Consider the following 23331-nt stretch of genomic DNA (forward strand, 5'->3'; position numbering starts at 1 on the left):
TATGAACGTGGTGATAAGAGGTCATTTGTTCTTCTTGTCTACACTTGCCCCCAATATGATTACTAGCACTAACTCACTGCAAATGAAGACAGGTTTGAAAAAAACATTGTGGAAACACCTGTATTTGTTCAAAGCATCTTCCCACATGCTGTCTGAGACAGGACACGCTCATCCAGGGAGCTCGTTCTGCTTGAAGCAGGAAGCAGACCAAATAATTTGGTTTAATGTTGCTGGTACAAATTGATTAACCTGAGGATGAGAAAAGATCTGTCCCTTCTCAAATACAGGGCACTACACAGTCTCTGTGTGTGATTGAAATTAGCGTCTTAAAGCAGCCAGTGCTGACCAGAGACATGGACTTCAAATGTGTATGTAATTACATTGCTTTTAAGAGAAGGCACAATAAAATATGGTCTAGGCAGAGCTTAATCTCAGGCAGCATTAGCATTGTACTTGTGCTACCTCCAGAGTCAGTGAGGAGGGATGGGCACCTTGGAAAGGTGATTCATCCCGTACTAACGCCTACACACCAGATATTTGAAGTTTATCTCTTCCAGATGAAGTCCGGTCCCAGATTAAGGATGTCACAGACCTGAAGAATCTATTATAACCTTACAGTTAACATTCATACTATTACATAAATTTATTTTCTTCTTCTGCAAAATATTGTCTGATTAACTTTTCATTCTGCTATAAAACATATTAATAGAACAGGACTCCTAATTTAATATAAAAATATAATCAAGCAACTATATCAATTAGTACCTTATTATTTCAGTTTCCCTGTTACAGAATACAAGCTTTTGGTTTTGGTTCATTCAGTGGAATAGAGACTTATATACTGTGATAGGCAAATTTGGCAGTAAGATGTATGGTTCTGTGATACATTTGGGACCTTAGAAGATTTTCTCTTTTTTTTTTTTTTTTTTTTTTTTTCTGTAGATAACTTCTATTTGAGAAGCTTTTGCTGGGATTTTCTGCCGATAAGTTTATCTTAAGTGGCACTGTCTAGTCTCAACTTCGCTATGCTCTTTGGAGTCAGTGACATGAAAAGACTGTGAGATGAAGAGCCTGTGTTCTGCTGCCTCTTCCTCTGTTCTTTATTGCTCACTTCTTTAGAGTGATGTTGGCTGACATAAACACACCCAAAGTCACTTCCTGCTGTGCAGGAAGGCTCAGGGATAATGGATATGTGAACCTCCTACCTCTTCAGATGCCCTCTGTAGCAGGAGCAAGATGTAAGAGGAGACTTGATCCCAGCAATGGCACCACTTCATCACTTAGCAGTTTCTCGCTAAGGACCCTGGACAAGAAAGAGGACTGCAAGTCTTAAAAGTCTCGATATGGTATACGTAAGCCTTGATATGGGTAAACACTTCTTGATGCTGTATAGCATAAAAATGTCCCCTCTGAATTGCAGAAAGTGAAAAATGAAGTTATAGCCAAGCTATATCTCCATGTCACTGCATCTTGGCAGGATACAATAACTATATTCATGAAAAAAAAAAACCTTTACAATGTGAAGATGTGAAGTGAGCATACTAGACAGTAGAATAAAATGATATCCACCAGACTATGGTAAACTGTGCATCCAACAGGGAGGAGAAAAGTTCAAGGAGCCAGAAACATAATTAAATGCTTTTGTTTCACCTCATCAGTATCAGTTTCCTTCTGTGATGACCATCTTTAATAGCCTCTAAGCCTGAGTCCATGTAATGATGCTGTAGGAAGGAAGCCTACAAGAGTTTCTTCTCATTTGCTATTGCTACATTCTGTTCCATCCTAAACTACATTTAGCCAGCAGGTCCCACTCCAGCCTCTGGAGACCCTAGGGAGAAGATGAAGCTGAGCTGGATGATATCAGCCCCCTGCACAGCATGGACTGTAGCAGCAGAACTCAAGTTTGTAAAATATAGCTGCCTGGAAAGGAAAAGCAGCAGCCTTCTTCCAAATAATAACAGTAGTTTTTTGGTAAAACAGGCAGTGTAGGAATAATGGTGAAAATATTATTCTCAGTAGGCACTGAGTAAAAGAAAAATGTAAAGAATTATCAGTCTTTTGGCTGGTTGTTTGGTTTTCAATTTGCCACAAAAAATAGAGCAGCAATAACTAAAAGATATACAAAAGAATGATCATAACATACGGAAAAGTAAAACTGGAGATAAAGATATAAAACCAAAATGGGTTGAGTAGGTTGGCTCCTGTATAAACATTTCCTAGTTCAGACTGTCACAGCTGCTTCTCCATCCCAGCACTGAAACACTAAAACCAGAATATTTACAGCAAGATATGCTAAAAACATCTGGCTCTACTGCTAAAACTGTGCACAGCTTGGGCTGATTGCGTTTTCTGATTTCTAAAATTCTAAAGAGTAAGAGAAGCACCTGAATACCTTATTAACCATCTGCCACTGAACTCATGCCTCTGTCATACCTGTTTGCTACTATCCTAAAAAACAACCAAACAAACAAAAAACAACAATGGATTTTAACAGCTAGGGGCAGACCACAGACCAGCAGCCACCCATCACCACCCGTTCCTGCAAGACAAATCTTCTTGAGCTGGTGGGGATAGTGAGCTGCGCTGCTCTGGGGTGAGGATGACACAGGTTTTTGCTGCACTACAGCATTCACAAATAAACTCCTGCAGAAACAGGTCCTAAGAAAGAAATCTCAGCTCATGGGAAAGAAGTTCCCCTTGTCTGAGCAATGCAGTAGCTGAGGGAGACTGATGAAAGTACACGAGGAGCACATTTGTACGAGGTGTGAAAGAGATGTGGTTATTACAGTTACTACAGAAAACTGGCATGAACAACAGGCTCCCAATATGCAGAAATGCTGCTGGGAAGGCCTGGCACATGCTATTTGAGGACTTCTCTGGCAGAAGGGATACCACCTCACCACACATCAGGGCTGCAAGTTGCCAAGAACTGGGCCACATGGATGAAACAAATACAGTGCTGGAAGGGAAGGAGGCATGAATATCTTCCTGAAAAGTCCAAATCATTACGAACTACTTCTTCCAATGGCTCTGGAATTTGAAAGCTGATACCAGGACACTAAAAAAAAAAAAAAAAAAAAAAAATCCACTAAACTCCTTGGAGTGGTTAAACTACAATCAGAATTAATTAAAAGCTGTGGAGAAGCATTCACCCAGGCATGTGATAATTTTGTTAATGTGATTTGGAAGGCTGAGAACTAACATTTGGATAGACTCCCCAGTTGGTTTCTACTCATAAAGAAGCAGATCCAGCTGTTTGGGGAAATTACAGTATCATCTCATCATTGGCAGACCCTATGGAAACATTGCTGTGTATCACGAAGAGGACAGTACTTCAGGACTGGCAACTGTCTGCCTGAAGAGCAACTCAGACATAGGCAGAGACAAGAAATGGTGGAGCAAATGCTAGGTCTTTACATGTTGGAAAATGATGGGAAGGCAATTCCTATTCAGTTGTGGAACTGAAATGACCTGAAAATATTAGTGGTTTTTGCAGAGCGTGATTCTTGAACATTTCCAGAATTTTAGTTTTAGTTGGTTTAATGCCTTTATGGTCAATAAATTTTAATCTTTTCATTACTTACATAATTACCTATTTCATATCTGTATAAATTTAGTTATAAAAACTGTATATAAAGTAGTTATTGGTTAGGAGTAAGAGGTTTCATATGCAAAAGCAAAGCTTTTCAGTTATTTTTCACCAAAATACAGGTTTTAGATAATTGAAATTATTAATGAATTTATACTCTTCTATTAAACTAATTTATCAAAATGTTTAGTAACAAAATAGGTTTTAAACATTTTCCACATTTAGCTTCAACTTAAACTTATTCTGTTTAACTTTTTTTTTATTTTACAGTTTAAAATAGCATTTCAAGATCAAATTTACTCCATGTTTGCATTTTTTAAAAATTTTGAAAGAGAAAGTGTGAAATAAGTATTCATTTCATTACTAAATAAAATCTCCTGTTAAAGCAGGCCCCTGTCACTCTGGATGAGGCTGTCCTGTCCTAGACAAAACACAAAGGCTACATGCTGTACGCAAATTAGTATTTTAACTTACTTTTCCTAAATAACTGTGTGATAACAAGCCCAGTGTAGCACTCCGGTTCTTGCTTTCACAAGGCCTATGACAATGTGTATCTTTTTCAATTTTTTCTTGGGTCAGTATTTTCATTTTCCTGCCCGGTGTCATGTCACATGAAGCGTACTGCACACACCAAACGTGCCAGCTATGACATGATACACACATTGCCACTCGCCAAGCTCCTGAGCTCCTGAAGACTGAGCCCGTTTTTTGGGGTCCAGCCTACAGTTCCCTTCTATGTAATTTCCATATAGGACACCCCCGAGAGATCGCTGGGAAGCAGTACAATTCCCTGTTTGCTGGTAATCACTGCCGCATGTCACTGCCTGATGCACAGCCAAAGGCACATCTCCTCTCCATGGGCAGGGGGATGGCAGCACCTCCGTGACCTGAAGCAACAGGACCAAAGAACCACCTGCCAGCATGAAACCCTGTAGCTGCAGCCATAGCTCCTGGCAGTATCACAATGTGTTCCTTACTGGCTTGCAAGATTTACTTTCCTTTCTGAATAAAATGGAAAAATGGAAAATAAACACCACGTTAGAAGCATTTAGATATATCCTTAATTGCCTATGTATGGCAATCGGAGGATGCCAACTCAGCAGGGAGAGCAAAGGGATTACACTCTTTTCCCTTTGGCTATATATCCCATTTTCAGAACTGGGGCACTTTATCTCATAGTCCCTACTGTGGATGGGAAGTACCCATGACCACACACAACTGCTGTTGGCCAAAGCAACCTGGAGCTGCTTGGTCTTGCTTGGGAACAGACCCACAAATTTTCTTGCCATGGCAATGCAAAGAGCAGAAATCTTAATTTACCTCCAGTTACACTCTGGGGATCGGTACATCTTAAATGCAAACAGATCAAAAACCTTCTCAGATAATGTATATAAATTATTTCCTTTTCATAAGAAACTTGTAAATGTGTATTTTTTTGTTAAAACTGCATTTTGTAATATAAATGTGAAGAGCTACCCTAATAATTTATTACCTGTGAGGGCTAAATTCCCAAAGCACATTATGTGGAAAGGATCCTGCTTACTGCTATTTCAAAGGAGTACAGGATTTGGGATTAAAGAATCTCATTATCAAAACTGACAAATTATTTTAATTATTAACATCAATCAAGTCTCCACAAGGCATAAGCCTTAATAGTTGTGGTTTTTCAAAACTCCTTTTTTTTTTACATTTCCATTTGCTTTCAAATGTTCACTGTTGGATAAGACAACACACTCTGATATAAGCAATCCTGTTAATCAGATTCCCCTTCAAATGGCCTGTGATTGTCTTAGTAACGGCAACCAGGAAGCCAATTTGATAACCGCAGCAAGTTATCTCAAACAGATGTTTGGTTTTATTTTAATTTCAGGTAAGTATACCAGGTTAGTGGTATAGGAACAGCTCATACTTTCTGAAGCACAATACTATTCAATTCAGGACTTCAAAGAACAAACAGCAGAACCTCAGGGAAAAAAACACTGTGAAGAGAGGTGGTATTGGATGAGGGCATAATGGTTGTTTAAGTTGTAAGAGCTGGTAAATCAGGAGAGGCAGGACCTCAGCTCAGAGCTTCAGTCCACACAGATCTATAATGTCACAGCCATGAGCAAAACTCAGGCAGTACAAGAAAACCTTGAATCAGAGGGCCAAAGGAGAGAAATCTATCACTGAACACCCAAAAGCACTGTAGAGCAAATGAAAATGGAAAGAAAGAACACAATAAGGAAGTTTTCTTGGAGGGAAGTGTAGTCTGGACAAAAACTGATTCCTCCCCAAAAAGTGGAACCAAACATGGGAAGAAAAATGACACATCAGACCAAGTCAGTGCTGCCACAGCTCAACCCACCAGTTATGTATGGACATACCACCCTAGGGTTGAGCCCAGATATGGACACAACCCTCTGCACTCTTCCTTTTGTCCCTGGATATTGGCATCCTCCATGCATGCACCATTTTGCCTCTTGGCAGTCTTGAGCACAGCAGAGAAAAAAGTCCCCCTAAAATGTATAGGCGATAATGGCAAAGGTGGGAGATGCACCCCTAGCTCCTGTTGTTCTCTTCCATTGGATGGGAGGGAGCAGCAAAGGGATCCTGCCTGTCCTCTCTGAGCACCTTGACCCTGCAGAGCCAAGCCAGCAATTGAACATGTGCCCCTCTACCCAAAAATGCAAACAAGCAGCTTATCAGAAAATCTGCAACAGCTGGACAGTGGATGTGCTGGGCCCCAAAACAGTACTTAATTTATTTCTGTACAGCACAAAATTTTGACATAGAGAGGAGATTGTGAAATGTTTCCAAAATGATCATTGTTTTTTTGCTAAGACTGCTAAATCTTTCCTGCTTTCCAAAAAACATCTGGGAGACAGAAAAAATATATTTAGTTATAACACTCAAAAAGTTCATAAATTTGCTTCCTATTGAGCAAAACCAGAAACTCAGAAGCTTTGTCTACTCCAGCAAATCTACCCACTGCTGATAAAGCAGTTATAACTGGAGCTGAACTCAGTTTAACTTCAAGTGTATCCAAGGGTAAACCGTCTTTCCACATCATTTTCTGAATTCTACTGAATTCAATGGCAGGTAAATGCATCAGTTCTTAACTGAATACCTAAATAGGAATTTAGGACCCTAGTTTTAGATTGCTAGGTTTGCACATTTGAGTTTGAACTAGCATCAGTTCTATAATGCTGTCAAAATTTCAGAAACATCACTGCAGATATACTGGGGCAACTCATCAGTAAAAAACAACAAACCAAATATAAAGGATTATCAGAAATTCTATGTATATTCTTTAACTCCAGTAAAAACCATCTTCTATAATTAGTTTGATCTACATTCCCTGAATATTTTTCCTCGTGACTTGAGACCTAAGGGGAAAAAAACAATGTCAATCTGTTAAAAAAAAAAATGGAAAAGGAAATGAAAACTGGTAAAATCCAGACGGGACTGTGGATTAGAGGACCCTGGTTACACCAGTCACAATGACCTATTCAAGGGCATAAAGCTCAGTGTGTTTTTATTCACAGTCATACTTTCCTACCAGGATCTGTGAAGTACATGAAGTAGATTTCTAGGTGTAACTCCAGGTGTGAGGAAGGCAGAAGGAATGTGTGTAATTATCACACTCCCGACACTCTGACTGACCTAGAAGCTGTAGTACAATTCAGAAGCAGTAACACCATCCTGCCCCCCAAGCACCACGTGTCCATCGTGGCTGGGGGCTCACCAAGGACGAACTGGCAAGGAAGTTCTCATTTATGAGCACAGAAGGCAAACAGCAAAATCTTATTATTCAGAAAAGTCAAGCACAACTAATGCATTACCGTCCTGCTGCTACTGATCCTGAAAGGGTAGTAGAAATACATCACAGTGACCCCTGCTCTGTAAACAATTACATTTGTTCTGCTTAGAAAAATGTGTATATATTGCTCAAAAACATTTGGAGGATATATTTTTTTTTTTTGGTCAAAAGATTGCATCCCCCTTTTCATAAATCAACACAAACTTGATTCAGTTTTAGCATTCTATCACCTTTCTATTTACCAGGCACTTTATCACTACACACTCCTTCAATGTATACAGAAAATGAGAAATGTTTCTACTGTGAGTTTTGGGGATTTTTCACACACTGTATTTTTTTAACAGCAAACATATAGGATTTGAGATCTTTATGCTCATGTTTATTTTTTGATATTGTTGATTATTTTAGAACCCACAGCTGTGTATCAAGCATCTTTTGCACATATCAGATACACAGGAAAACTAGCAAGCGTACTAGATACATTGCATTAAAAATAGCAAGCACTCAGCAGCTCAGCCCAAAAAGAAATGGATGTTTCTTCTAAACTGCATACCTCACCTTACCATCACCCCACTCTCTACTTACCTCAACCATGCAATCTTCTTCCCTCCTTCAGGAGCTAGGAAGAAGTTTAGGATTTGCAGCTTGTGCAAAGGACCAAACAGGCTTTTAGGCAAAGCAAAGAAATGACCTCCAAAGAATAGGGTACTGCAAAGGAAGCATCCACAAATTCTCTTCCTTCTTGCTCCAGTTTGTGTCTGCAAACTGAAAGGAGAAGGATGTAGTCTCCCAAGGGACTGCTCAGGACTTTCCAGCTTTGCTGGTGGAGCTGGTTGGAGGACAACTGCTGGTGGAAGACAAGCTGAACATGAGTCAGTGGTGCGTCCTTGCGGCAGAGAAGGCTAAATATGTGTGGGGCTGCATTAGCAAGAGGGTAGCCAGCAGGTTAAGGAAGTGATCTTTCCCTCTGTTTAGTATACATAAGGCATATGGGGCACTGTGTCCAGGTTTGGGGCCTCAGTACAATGCTGGTACTGGAGAGGATGCAGAGGAGGGCCACCAAGATGGTTACAGATCTGGCGTACATCATTCAGTACATCATATACAAAGAGGGGCTGAGGTACCTGGCTTGGTCCAGCCTAGAAGTGGGGAGTCTGGGGGGAACCTAACAGCTGTCTTCAGTGACCAAAAAAAGGGGAATAACAGAGAAGACAGTCAGACTCCTCTCATAAATGCACAGCTAATGGAAAAGAAGCAGCAGACACAAGTTGCTATAAGGAACATTTAAACTGAATATAAGGGGGGAAAATGTTCATAATGACAGGGGTGAAGCACTGATGCAGGCCAACAAGAATGGTTATACAATCTCCATCCTTGGAGATTTTCAAAATTTCACTCAAGAAGGCCTCAAGAAACCTGACCTGAAGTTGGTCCAGCTTTGAGCAGGGTTCGGACTAGGTGGCCTCCAGAAGTCCCTTCCCACCAAATTATTGCATGATTCTAATAGAAACTGTTAAACTGTTAAACAGGAAGACAAACAAAGGACTATTTCATGACACACTGCTGGAACCTCCATGGAACAAGAAGAACACTCCAAAGACTCATCTCATATATTCATATCCTAAACTAAAGATTTATGTTAAAAGCATTTAACAACAGCCAGAAGTCCCAGGATCCTGCTGACATCTGTGTGAAAGGTAAAAATGGCTCCCAACTTTAAATATCAGCGCTGCTGAACCTGGTACACCGAGATCTTTCTTCAGCAAAAAGTGTCAGAGAAGCAGGACAAGCAATTCCCTCCATTCCACATGTGACTTCTTTGTCAGCATATTATTCCATAGGGAAAATTGCCCAGTTCCTTTAATATGTTAAATTAATCATTCTCTCAATGACATACAGGGCAGAATTGCTCACCCTCACCTTTGCAAGGCCAGTAAATTTTAGGCAAAATTCTGTAAAACATTCTACCCGATTCAATGGCGTATTTCTTTAATTAAACCATAGATTATAATTTGATTAGAAACATAAATTCCATGTTTTAAGACAACTTGTATGTTACCAAATGGGAAATCTTTTCTCAGATGAAAATAAGCGGAAAATGAAAAAGAACCAAACAAAATAAAGCGGACCATTTCACTTCATTAGAAGGAGAAAAATTAATACTACAACCATCTCTACCACTTGCAAAATGTAAGAAGTATTTTTTAATCTGAATAAATATGTAATGATACAGACGATAGCAAAGCAATGACTCCTACAGCAAGAATGCATTGCTGGAGATGGCCAGGCTTTGGTCTAACTTGCAGTAAGGCAGCCATCCCATCTGCCTTTTTCCCCTTCACTTATTTCAATGCCATTAAAACTACAATTTTAATGCTTTATACAAAACACTTTCCAAGTATGGCAATATAAAATCTTTCAGGAGGTCTGTGGGACCATGCCTTTTATTTTCCCCAAACAAAGTATCAATGATAAAAAGTTTCTTTTTTCTTTTTTCTTTTCCATTACTTCAGCAACTAGAAAAAAATGAGATCTACATATAAAAAAGTCTGCTGTCAGCTGGCTTCCTTCCACCTCATGATCCACAGTGCACCAGTAGCCACATCGTCAGCAATATTCACCCATCATTACCTTAACTAGAAAGATACTGTAGATGCTTGCAAACAGTCATAAAAAGAGATGTCAATGGAAAACAGAGGACCTCAAGTTACCTACGTGCTCTCAGAGAACTACAGAAGACATGAATATGGACTAAGAAACACATTCTGAGTACTTTTAATATGCATAAATGCTGTTAGGAGCATTAGGCAGATTGTAACACAACGCTTGGAAGTAGGAATGCTACATGAACAGGAAAACTAAATATTACTTTCTCTTGAAACTGGAGAGATCTGCACCTGCCGTACAGCTCTGGGCATGCCATTTTTAGAAGCTCAATAAGAAATTGGTGGACATAAAGGAAAAAGCAAGAAATGTGCTTAATAGAATAGCAGGGTTACATATTTAATAACTGTACGTAGTTAAGGTAGGTAACTAATCATTGCACTTAGATTTCATAGGAGATGTGGAACAATCTCTGGACATTTTTAAGAACACTTTAGACAAACCCCTCTTAGAAATGATGAAATTCTAGATTATCTTGCCTTGAGGAAGATGAATGGATACTGTGACCTCCCTTCCAGTCTTATTTTTTAACTCATCTATGAAACTTTTGGGGGAAAAAAATAATAATAAATATACACAACATGGATAAATAATGACTATGGGAACTATAAGCTCCTGTCCAGCAAATGCTTCCATACATGCTGAACTTTACTATCTTAAGTCATCTTACAGATGTCAAGAGGCTGACTCAGGACAGTAAAATTATGTACGTGCTGAAGTGTTTGCACTACAAGTGCCATAACTCTCACTTCTGTACAGCATGAGGAAAGACAACTGTTTACACTTCTATGCTGCCTGTATGAGAGCCTTCAAATCAAAATAATTAATGTCTGGAAAAGACTGGCCAGTGAAGAGTTTTGTTAGTTTGTACAAGGAACATTTCTAGGACTTCGGACACAGAAAAAGTAATGGGGCAATGAATCATAAGCACTGCAATGCTTTTGTACATTCACTTGCAGCGTATGGAGATGAAATAGTAAGGATGATTTAGTATTAGAAGCTCTCGCTTGGTGAAGTCAGGATGTCTTGACACCAAATATTTTAGGATACTGGCAAATTCTTACCATGATCTCTCAATAGACCTCAGTGTTGTCAGTCTTGAAGTGAAGTGAGGTAACCTTGATGAATATTACAGAATACATTTATCTAGTTAAAAATGGGAGAGTCAATGTGATGATTTGGGGGTATATATCCAACTGGTTACATACTTTACTCCGGGGCTTGTTTCCCAGGTTGAGACCTCTGGGGGCTGTTATCTCTTTTGCCAAAGCAAAGACAGTACACGTGAGGCCAGGCTGCTAGGGATTTTCTTGGAATGCCTACACGAAAGGAGCCATAAAGACTTTTAAGTCACACCTGGTTTATTTCTAATGGACTAATATGCATTACGTCCGATAACTGCTTTAATAACTTCTATGTAATTGCTTAGAGGATTGAATCTGAAAAAGAAATAGCACTTAAATTGAGTCTAATGGACAATACTCGGTAGCAGAATGAAAATGAGAAAAGGAAAAATAAAGCTAAATGAGCATGTCTCCTGCCTTGACTCAGCTCTGCACCGCAGGCATTACTGTGGGCATTTTTACTGACTCCAATGGAGCAGGATCAAGCCTATTGCTTTAATCATTAAAAATTGATTAAGAGAGAGCACTGGAAAATAAACATTAGGAAACTATTGCCCTCACATTACAGAATGGATTAGGTATGGAGAGCTTAGTGGTTTGTTCATCTAGTTTCATTGTTTACTTACAGTAAACTATTTGAGGCAATAAGGGAATATAAATATCCAAAAGCATAATTGAAGAAAGAAATAGCCATTTGCCAGGAGTAAAAACCTAAAGAAGGAGAGTGCCTCTTGGTTATTCCACCCCTCTGGAAATGAGTTATCTTTTGAGAAAGTTTCCACTGGTTAACTGACATTGATGGCAGTAAATACTGTGCAAAAACTGCAAGGATGCATTTTTAATAACTCTGTGGTTTGTCTTCTTTTATTTGGCAAACTATCTAAATACCATTGTAGCATTATATTAAATTATCTCACAAGGACTCAATCAGCTAATGTATTATTGCTGGGTTTGAAAAAAAAACCATCAAGAAGACCTATTTATAAATAACTTCTCTGTGCTCACTGTATTAACTATTTTTTTTCTTCCAACAGTTTGTTGCCAAAATCTGTATGCTAGTATCATTTGGCAAACTTTTTGTAGCCTTATCTGATCTGCAGAGACTTTAAAACTGTACTGTAAATACATATTAAAAACTTCTTAGAATGGAGAATCTATTGTTTATTGCAGAAATATGTATACAATTGCTAAGACATACTGTAACAGCTGCCATGGAGATATTTCCCCATACTTCAGTGCAACTAAGATATACGCAGCTGACATCTTCCTTGAGAAAACCCTTGGAAAGCTTTCTGACAGAAGCCACTGCACACAATTATTAGCCATGCTGCCATTTAGAAATACTTTTTCCCCCCTTTTCTTTCACTGCACTCAAGAGCTGCACCTTACACAAGCTACAGACAGCATTGAAAAAAGACTGTGTATGCAGGAATTTGGGCATGTGAATTGCTGTATACATGGAAATTTGAGAAGTGTGGAACAGCCACATGAAAAGTTTTCTTCTCATTTGCAAGTTTAAATGGTCAAAATGATTGCTATCTTGGGCAAAATATATTTTCATGAACGACATGCTACATGATAAATTTCATCCCGGAGTTCATTTTTTATGAATGACTACAAACCATTTACAGAATGATTTTTAAAAAGACAAATGGAGAAAGACCTTTCACTGTACAATGGTAGTGGGCATTGCTATAATGCAAAAGTAGGATGTTACAAACTGTGGGGACTCTTCTGCAGATGTTGAATCCTTGCAAAACCTATCCAAGGCCTTAATTGCTTCCTCTGTAATACATGTACACCTAATCACGTTTCAGCTTTCATCTTCCCTCTTCCCTCTCCCATAGTCTTGACATCTAATGTTCTATTCAAAGCACGAGCAAGCAAAATTCTTTTATCTTATCCTTGGGGAAAGTGCAAAGCATCAACCAGAGGTAACAAGGTCCCTTCAGAATCTATCCTCTTTATTAACTGAGAAATACCATCCAGTTTCATATTTTGCAGGAATGGGCAAAAATCTAGTGGTGTGAGTGCGTAAAGCATCGGATGGTGTCTCTGATCTAACGTCTGCTACTTGATACGAAGCCCATGCCCCTGTCACAGACATAAAAGCAAAAGCTATACAACTGCACTGGCAGCAAATGAAATGCAATCAAAGTTTTCTGTGTTACAGTTGTACTGCACATACTTACATTTTTAGGATGTTCTATATGGTTATATGATTAAATAAGAATCTCTGTTAAAACACAAGGCTCAGTTAAATCAGCTTGCAACAACGAACTACAAGGTATGGATTTCAGAACTGACAAGCTACGTGTGCTAGGGCATACCTGGCTGGGACTCTGTGAATTGATTTAAGGATAAAGGGAATATTAGATCACAGAGTCCATAGTACTTGATCATACAGTCCAGTCTCATCTATATAAAGACGCTACATGTTGATAGCAAGACTGTGGATAAATTAAAGCAATTCAGAGATGCTGAAATCTCTGAGAAATTCCAACCCCTGAGAAACCAAGCAGAGACACGTGAGATTAAGGTATAAAGATGCCTGAGGTCCACGCAGGGAGCTGATATGCTGCCCCTCAGTGCTCCAAGCAGGCAGTGGTGCTCCCTGGTGCAGAGAAAAAATGATGAATTCTCTGGTCATTGCTAATTTGATCATGCTGATTTCTTCTCAGTCCAAAATTTGGTCAGGATTTGGAAGCTGAGCATCTGAACAAAGACTCATAAGCCAAGTAATTAAAAACTTAGATCGTCTGCACCTCGTCTCTGTCACTTGTGTCCCATCTCCACCAATGTTTCATCCCTGATTTTTCAGAGAATGAAAAAACCCCACAAGTTAAAGCAACCTGCATTCCTCCTCCCACCCCAATCACAGATGCAAATAAATCAAGAAAACTTGTGGCAAATGGCATGTTAGGGGAAAAGTACCACCAGATCAATGAAGTCTATTAGCAGAAATCCTCTACCATATTCACGTCAAGGGAATTTAAATTCTAAGCTATTATATCCCTGGGTTTGTATATTGCTACTTGGGAATGCCTGGACATCTCAGTGCTCAGAGATCACTTGGAATTAATTAATTTTATCTCTCTCTGACTTTAAATATTACAGTGCAGGTGGTGGGAGAAGCCACCATGTGAGCAGTCTTGAACGTGGCAGCCAGAAGCCCTGGGTAAGACAGGGCTCACAAGAAGTTCAAACGTGCCCTGTTTGAGCCCTGCGTACTGAAGAGGATATAATGAGTATTTCAGTAAGGATCTGGAGACAAAAATGCATCCAAATCAAGCACTGAAATAATTTCAAGCGACAGATGAATTCGTACAAAGCAAAGTCTCTTCAGAGGTACTCTGGGGACAAAATCCCTACGTTTTTTAACCAGATTACTTGTTAAACATAAAGTGCCCTGCTTCAGCTGAATGACTACACTGCACTCCTATGGGAAGCACATGTGAGCTCTTCTGTACAATATCTCTTATCACCAGAAATGGTATCTCTGGATCAGGTTTTGCACATAAAAAGAAATTATCTGTGAAAATTACCGTGTGTGAACTGGGTTACTTTGTTTACACAGAATGTCCCATTTAATTTTTTTATAATGAATGGTATTTCAAATTCATCTTGTCAGATAAAGATACAACAATTATACCTTTCAGTTGCAATTACTGCTATTTGTGCAAATGTTTCCACCCATTTGTTTTAATTGTATTGTTTTACAAGTGATGTTGGCAAGATTTTTTCCAAACAACAAAAATGCCCCTTGACATGCAGTTTTTCATAAAATATACTCATTTGTGTTTTCATAGCATTGCTCTCTTGGTAAAATTGCATATTTTGATTCAAAAAGGAATATTAAGCCAGGAAAGATAAGAGAGAGCAATAAGGAGAGGGAGGAGAAGGAGAAGGAGAAGGAGAAGGAGAAGGAGAAGGAGAAGGAGAAGGAGAAGGAGAAGGAGAAGGAGAAGGAGAAGGAGAAGGAGAAGGAGAAGGAGAAGGAGAAGGAGAAGGAGAAGGAGAAGGAGAAGGAGAAGGAGAAGGAGAAGGAGAAGGAGAAGGAGAAGGAGAAGGAGAAGGAGAAGGAGAAGGAGAAGGAGAAGGAGAAGGAGAAGGAGAAGGAGAAGGAGAAGGAGAAGGAGAAGGAGAAGGTTCCCTATTTAATTTACCTACATAGACATGGTCAGGGCAAGTATAAGAAAATATTGCCAATAAAACTGTAACTTCAAGGAATTCTGTGGAAAACTTCACTGTACTCCTGGGCTCCCAACCCCAATGAATTAAGCCTGGCAGGAACGAATCAGCCACTGAATGGTGATGGCTATTGTCCTCTTCAGAGCCTGCTGGGACCTGAAACTGTTTTTCTCTGTCCTCAGGACCCTTCACTCTGCATTTAGCAGCGAGTATTTAACAACATAGAGCATTCTGGAAAACAGCTTATGTAAGAAATACTACAGTAAATACATGCACATGGTGTTTGTGGCTTCAGTTCTTAAAAACATATATGGTCAGTGGAATCCCCCTATCTCTCACATTGTACCAAGGCTAGAGCCAAACCCTGTGGGGAGGGAACACAGCACTGGTGGGACCCCATTCACTTCCGAATGCAAATGCCTTTCTCCGCCCAACTGCCTGGAGCACTATGCAGTGCTGGCTTCTGTCCTCCAGATGCACCTGAGTCTTGCATAAGTTCCTGGCAAGAAACATGCACAGCAAAACATTTGCTGCCTTTAAGAGAACCTGTGGGGTTATTAAAGCAAGTTAATATTTTTTTTCATCAAAATAGACCTGTCGCTCCATAAAAATTCAATATATTTTTGTGGGGAAGTTTCTATTTATTTTTTTCCTAGGGAGAGAAGTGAAAAAGGAAGCAATAACAATGCCCAAGAGATGTTTTAAAAAAATAAGTACTTAAAAAATTAATTACGAATAATTATTTTAAAGATCATCAAGAATAGATAAAAAAAATCTAAAGAGCTTTTTATACATTCTTCACTTAATATAGTTAACATTTTTTGACTCCCTGTTTTTCTTGAACATTTCAGGACAAAAGGGTCTGAGTCAGCTGGCATGAAACCCCACCATGGCCTACAAAGAAAGTGCAAAGATATTGTTATATTAATTAGCATCATACCACAGTGGACATGAGGACAGTATCAGAGTGCTGAAGAATATTTGCACAGTCAATGAAAGGAAAGCTGAGGGAAAGCAGGAAGGCAGGAAACAGTTAATCAATCTTGATGGATAAAGAGATTATAAAAAATTGGAAGACAGAAAAGTGTTGAGATATCAGTTATTTTCAATAAAAACGAAAATAAAATCAGTAGAAAAGAAACTTAAATATACTGAATAACAGGAAGACAGCAGAAAAGTGTAAGAATAGAAGAGGAGGAAATTGTACCAGCATGCAAGTAGCAGCCCTGGTCTTTCTCAGACAGAACTGTCACTCCCAGGCAACCCTTCATATTTTGGGAAAGCTTCACAAGTGAGAAATGCCCAAGGTGTGCAATTAAGAGTGAAGAAGTAAGTATGGAGTTAGGTTAAATAACTCCCTCTTTCATCTCATTTCCTAGTATTTTGCAAAGAGAGACACTCAGGGCAACCATACCCCTTTCTCCTCTGAACTACACACTGAGATATTCCTCCCTTTCTTTGTTCTCGAGCTAGAAAGCAGACTTCTCTCACTTTAATCCATTTCCTTTGCAATGAGGCCCAGCCTCTGCCCCTTGCACGTACCTGGGAACCTAAAGCGAGAGCTGCTCAGCTCAGGGAGGTCCTACAGCAGGCTGAGCAGCCTCAGCCAGCCCTGCCCCATTAATAAATAACCTTGGTGTCTCTCCGCCAGCTCCCAGCCAGCCTGGCCTAGCCCTGACCTCCCTGGCAGGAGGAATATTACGGTCAGCCAAGCCCTGGCTTAGCCCGAGCCCTGTTTGATCAGCAGCAGATTATGCTAAGAGCTTTCCTATCTGAATACAGCATGTGAGCACTCAGGCTGGCTTCTGCCTTCCTGTTGTAATTACTGGATAATCATCAGCAGCACATGCACCTACCACAGACACCTCCCGAGCAAAGGGTCCAAAGCTCTCCTGCCATCAGCCACTTCCACGTCCCTGGAAAAGGGATCTCTGTGTGAGAAATTGTGGCACGAAGCCATCACCCTTATCATATACCGTAGGAGATTTTTGAGAAACACAAATGCAAGCAAAGTGATTAGCCATGACTGTGGCCTACAGAAATAATACTGCTTCCTTCTGATAAGCAAAGTGACTGTTTTGAATGTGACTTCACCTTATTCTGTGCTGTTATACAAATCTAGTATGTTATCTTGGAGACAAGGACAATAATAAAATAATCTATTCCCATGACTTTCATGGTATCAGTGTTATCTTGCTTAAAACCAGAAAGTTTTGCAAGCAAAGTCTGATGTCACATTTGGCTCTGGTGGGTCCGGGCCTTGTCCAGGTCCATCCTCGTTCCAGCACTTGCTTTCTGTGGCAGTCGGTAAGCCCCCAGCATTTCTGTCTTGTCCTAATGGATTAATAATGGAAGTACTGGCTAAAATCTGAGCACTCCTCAGCTGGAAATGCAACTTCTTCAACTAACTGATGTTAGAGCCACAGTGAGCTTCGGACCTAAAGCAGCCATAAAGAAGGTAAATGCAATGTTATGGAGCCATTTCCAACGCAGATTCACAAACACAAGTGTCTCTGTATAAAGCATTGGTGAGACAGCAACACAACTCTGGCAGGTCACATTCAGTGCAGCACACAGGTGATGGCATCTAAGGTAACTGAAATGAAAAACTGTTTGGGGAATGAGGGTTGTTTACCCTAGTCAAAAAAAAAGCTGAGACAGATTGATCTCTCTACGGTAAACTAAGAATATTTACTATGAGAATGGTAGCTGAGAAGAGGTACTTAAATTAGTCACAGAAGGAAGAGAGTACAAATTAGCAATCAGTACATCCATGTGGGAAGTAGAAGACAATTCCTAGCCTTACAAAAGAGAGCTCTTGGTAGCCAGTTACTTCTAAAAGGGAGACTGGTAAATTCTGAAACAACTACATGATGTGATGAGTGTGGCACGTAGGACAAGACTCACAGACCAGAAAACGCCCTCCACATAAAAGTAAGTGGCACAGTGATACTCCACTAAGAAAAAAATTGGACAATTTGACCCTGCTTTTGGGGGTCCTTTCCCCTCCGCAACCAACAACAACCCTCGTACACAGCTCCTGATGGGAGCTGGGTTCTTGGCATGAATGCATCCATTTGGGAACTCACTTTCTTGTGTGGCTGGTACACTGCTCCCTTGAAGTTAAACAAGGCTCAGATTTGGGTTTCCAAGCCATACAAAGTCAATCTGCAGTTACAGAGACACATTGTTATGAACCTTCCCCACTATCATAAACAATTATTTCTTGCAAGAAGCCATTCCATCTTCTTTTATGCCTTTTTTTTAGAAGTTGTACACCACCACCCCAAATGAAATCAAAGCAACATAGTTCTGTAAAATGAGTTTGGGAAGAAGCAGCTCCTAACTAGAGACAGTGTTTAAGCCATGTGGAGAAGCACCTTATGCAAGCAAAACTACTCAAGAAATAAGTATGGCTCAGTGTAAGTCTTTGAGAATCTAACAGGCACAGCTTTTACTAAGAGAGGGAGATAACACCAGAGTATTTGGAGTATGGAAGGCAATTGAACAGCCTGATTAGAAATATCCAGCATTAAAGAAACAGCCTAATCCCATTAATATGAAAAGACCTCAGAGTTCAGCTATGACACAACCCAGCTGGGACAGAAGAATATCATGAAACACACTACGGATATTCCAGTGAGAAGTGCAATCCGGTGAGATGGTATTTCTTGAAATGCTGCAATACAGAGCCGGGGCCTGGGAGTGGGGACGGGGTTAGCTACATCTTCAGTGATATTGGGCCTGCGCGTTCTTGGGTGCTTTGGCTCAGTCTTTGTTAAAAGGGGTAACTTGAAGGTGTGCTAAGTAATTTATAAGACCAGACCCTTTACTCCTGGAGCACTTTTGAATTCATTCCTGGTGTTTGACTCTCATGTTACAGGTGGCTTTCACCTGCCTCAAACTTTCATGGGCCATTGAAGGTTACCCGAGAAAAAACTGACGGAAGCATAAGATCAATCACCCCAAAACAGGTGAGGTGTATATACTACACCCCTTTTTGATCCATGGTGAGCTCCCCACAGACTTTTCTTCCTTTTTGGCCCTTGCTTGCCCTGTGTGTCTAGCTTGCATATTTTTCTTTATTCAAAGACTGTTCAAGACTCACAAAAATACTGCGGTCTTTGGTCAAAGACTGTACAAAACTCCTTGTACGGTACTTCACACAGCAAGGTTCTGTTCTTAGTTGGATCCTCTGTGAGCTAATGTAATATAAATAGCAGCTGGAAAGTTAAGACAGGACACTCAGATCTCAGGTCCAACCTTTGCACACAGGCAGTTCAAGCACACAGGGCACCATAATGCTGTGAGAGAGCAACATTTAAATCATCTGTGATGCTCAGGTTTATTCTGTCTAATGCTCTGTCATTCAGCCCTTCAGTAGGAAGACATTTCACACTACACAACTCAGCTGTATTTCAATTTTTCTAGCCTTGCATGTTGCTTAAGCCAACCCAAGTTGCTGTGACAACAGGCTGGTCCTGAAATGAAAGGAAAAAAGCTCCCAGAATAAGGAGAAACATACAAATGGAAGAAAGAGTCCCAGTCTTCTCATTCAGAGAAGGGGCAGCAGGAGGACGTTTGAGTGAGAAAAGGGGTCTCCAGAGTGCTGGGCAAAAAGTGAGATGACTGAAGACTATTGAAAAATGTGTGGATGGGGATCTTAAATTTAAACAACACTGATATCTCTATAATGAATTCATCCCCTTGTCTATCTCAAAATTTAACCACTGGCACTAAAGCGGTTTCTTATTTCTTCATGCTCTATCTGCAACAACATGCAACAACCTACCTTTTGCTTTTTTGTTGGTAAAAGTGACTAGAATCAAGATTTAGGATTTAGCTTATCAATGAGTCATCACCACCAACAAACACATAGAAGCAGACAGTTCTCATCAGTATTAAGACTGAAGTCCCAGTTTGCAGTATGCTGTCCAGCCAAGGATATCCCTACACCAGCATACCCTATATACAGATGCAACAGAAGCTGCAACTTGCTGACGGTATTTAAAGGCAGCATTTGTGGCATAAGGGCTGGACTCATCTCACTTTTCTGCAACCACCTACAACTGAACTAGTCACCTCAAGGTCCTTTCACAAACAACAGAGAAAATGTAGTATTTTCAGGGCACGATTAATCTGATTATTCCATGTACCTAGCTTAGACTGAGATGAGATGTTTTTCTCTGCTGAGTTGAGTGGTGCTTGAGGGCTTCAGGCGCAGACACCTATGGTGCCCTCAGTCTGGCCAGAGTCCCAAACTTGGAGACCTGAACTCCGGTCTCTGGACCCCAGCCCGTTTTAGAGGTGGGCAAAGCAATTCACCTCTGCAGACAGAGGTTTCTTTTCTCCAAACCTTAGCTGCCTAAAACAGAAGGATTGAGCTTAGGCAAGTCATGCAGGCACACTCCCCAGCCTGCTGAGAGAAAGAGGCTTTTCTCGACGGAAATTCAAGTTGGACTTGTGGCCTGAATCATCCTGACTCTTTCATACGGTTAAAGTCAGGTAAGTCTTGGCTCCCTGCTTTGCAATAGTATTTCCTATAGTTAGCGTGGTGAATCCCGTGGGCAGGGCTCTGGAAAAGCCTTTGAAAAACAGGTTTGACTCCTTCAAGGAAAACCTCCACCTAGAATTTTGGTAGCTAAAAGTAAACTGCAATCCTACAGCCTGCTTTGTGACACCGCTTGTCTCGCACTTCACACTGCTCAAGAGTTTGTCTTCTGCTGCAGTAGTGACTCAGCTTCTTCACGTTCCCTGCTCCGGAGTTAAAATCACACAGAGGAAGGCAGACTCACTGCGAAACACCACACGGGGAGCAGAGGGTTACTGCACAAGGAACAGAGCAGATTTCTGTGCCATTGCTAAATAGTTGCGTCAGTGGCTCTCTGGCTTTAGCCCACAGGTCCCCTTGCTGGAGTATAAAGAACCCCTTCAGCTGGAGTCAGGGTTGGGCAGGACCACACTAAGAGCAAGCTCCTGAGCCATGTTGCATTAGAGCTCTAAGAAATTAATACAAATAAGGAAAACCTTTGCCAAATCCAAAGGTAACAAAAGAAAAATGATAAAAGTGTTATTTGGGCATTCTTAAGAGATTTCTAGGTTGACTGCACTAGTCCTCATGACAAGAAACAGAAGCAGTTTAATAATCTAAGATACTGAGTTGTGTAGTCTCATCGTACCTGTTCATCTTCGATAATCACAACATTTTATTTTTACTGAAAAGTTCATGTACCTGCTTTGGGATTTGAGGGGGTGATTCTTCCAAACACAGCTTGCAGAGCCCAGAGGCTTCTTCCAAGCAAGAACACCCTTCTCCCTGAGGACCACATCCCTGCTCCATTAACAAGGTGCTTCTTTCTGCCCCCTCGTAAGTCTTGCCTTTTCCATTTTCTGTTACCCACTGTCCACTCCCAAACTTCACCACTTCCCTCTGTTTCCACTGTAAGAGATTAAAATCCATTCCATTTTTCCATACAGGCATCAATCCTCAAAATATGTTTCTTTATTGTAAAATCTGTAGTGCTCTATACAATCTTTGATTTCCTCTTTTTCTCTATGAAGAGATAACATGATGCTTCTTCCCTCCCTGAGGTTTTACCAGAGATTTTTCTTTACCAGTGAATATAGGTCAGTGAATTTAGACCATATGTGTTGCTCCACTGGGTGATTGTTCCATTTTACAGTAAATAAGGCAGGGCATCTGTTTTAACAACAGAAAAACCTACAGGAGTTTGTCAGATCAGACTGGTTTTGTACACCTCAAGTGTTAAAAGACCTTGAAGCCACAGTAAACAACACAGAAGGTCGAAAAGAACCTACAGACGTTTTAATCTGAAATTATTCTCAATAAGAGCTCTACAGATATATCAATGAAAAGGCAAGAGTTATTGGACTAGTTGGGAAATTGTATTAGACTTCTGTGTTGGGAAGAAGATCATTATCAGTCAGAATTGGGTGAAGCTGTAAAAGCAAAATCAATTTAAACTTATTCAAAATATTTCAAGTAGTCCGAAACCAGGAAAATTTCGATCACTGTTTTAACAGTTCTGACAGTTACACTAATTATTTTGATATCTTTGATCAAACTGCTGGCATGTCATCATATGCATTTTTAATATGGATAGCCAATATCATATTTTTCATATTTACAATGTATTTAAATATAATACATTATTTTAAATGTATTAAGAAGGCTTTTGTAAATATGAACTGTCATAGTATTTTTTTTTGTGGAAAAAGGGAGAAATTAATCAATGCATAACTGTTAAATTCAGTTTAGATGCCAATGTCTGTAAGCAGTTAGACTGAGAGCACATCCTACTTAGTATATTGTTAGTAAACAGATTTTCACAAGTTTTGAGAGGAAAACTGGATTAAAAAGTTAGATTTTTATAATGCCTTGCATTAAAAATTACTTAATCAGATTCTTAAATCTTAAAATGGAAAAATCTCGGGAAAGATTTTAAATAAATGCGATGGTATATCCTGTGATGTACACAGATGGTGATGTAGGGGCAGAATGCCAGTGTACAGAATCACAGCGTTCGGTGAATTGCGGGCAAAATAATTAATGGCATTTCTAGTAGCATAACACCCTGCAAATATACACACTGCCTCATGGAGTACTTGTCAGCAACATTGATCTAGGAAATAATTAGTCCCTGCAAAGTTCTTTCACACCCTTTCACCAGATGGCCGGGGAAGATCGTCAGCTAAAATCACGCTGTTTCAGCACTGGAGAAAATGCCAAGGAGTTGCGCTTTATGCCATCCTGTGTGAGATCTGGGCACACTACACTGTGCAAGAGGTTTCAGTCTCCCAGGTACTGCATACCGGTACGGCATGTTTCACAGATCACATCAGATCATTTTTCCAAGCATTGCCGCCAAGCGCGCTTCACACCCTGAAATTTGCAAGCCGCTCTGCAGAAAGTTTTGCCATCTGCCAAAAAATAGTACTTC

The 23331-nt window shown here is 40.1% G+C and overlaps 1 protein-coding gene across 1 annotated transcript in view; it reads right to left on the reverse strand.

Moving 5' to 3' along the window:
* Window positions 1–23331, reverse strand: part of MTUS2 (microtubule associated scaffold protein 2) — a 284967-nt gene that overhangs the window by 183762 nt on the left and 77874 nt on the right. The window lies entirely within an intron of this gene.

Source organism: Anser cygnoides, chromosome 1 (assembly GCF_040182565.1).
Source record: "Anser cygnoides isolate HZ-2024a breed goose chromosome 1, Taihu_goose_T2T_genome, whole genome shotgun sequence".
Taxonomy (NCBI): domain Eukaryota; kingdom Metazoa; phylum Chordata; class Aves; order Anseriformes; family Anatidae; genus Anser; species Anser cygnoides.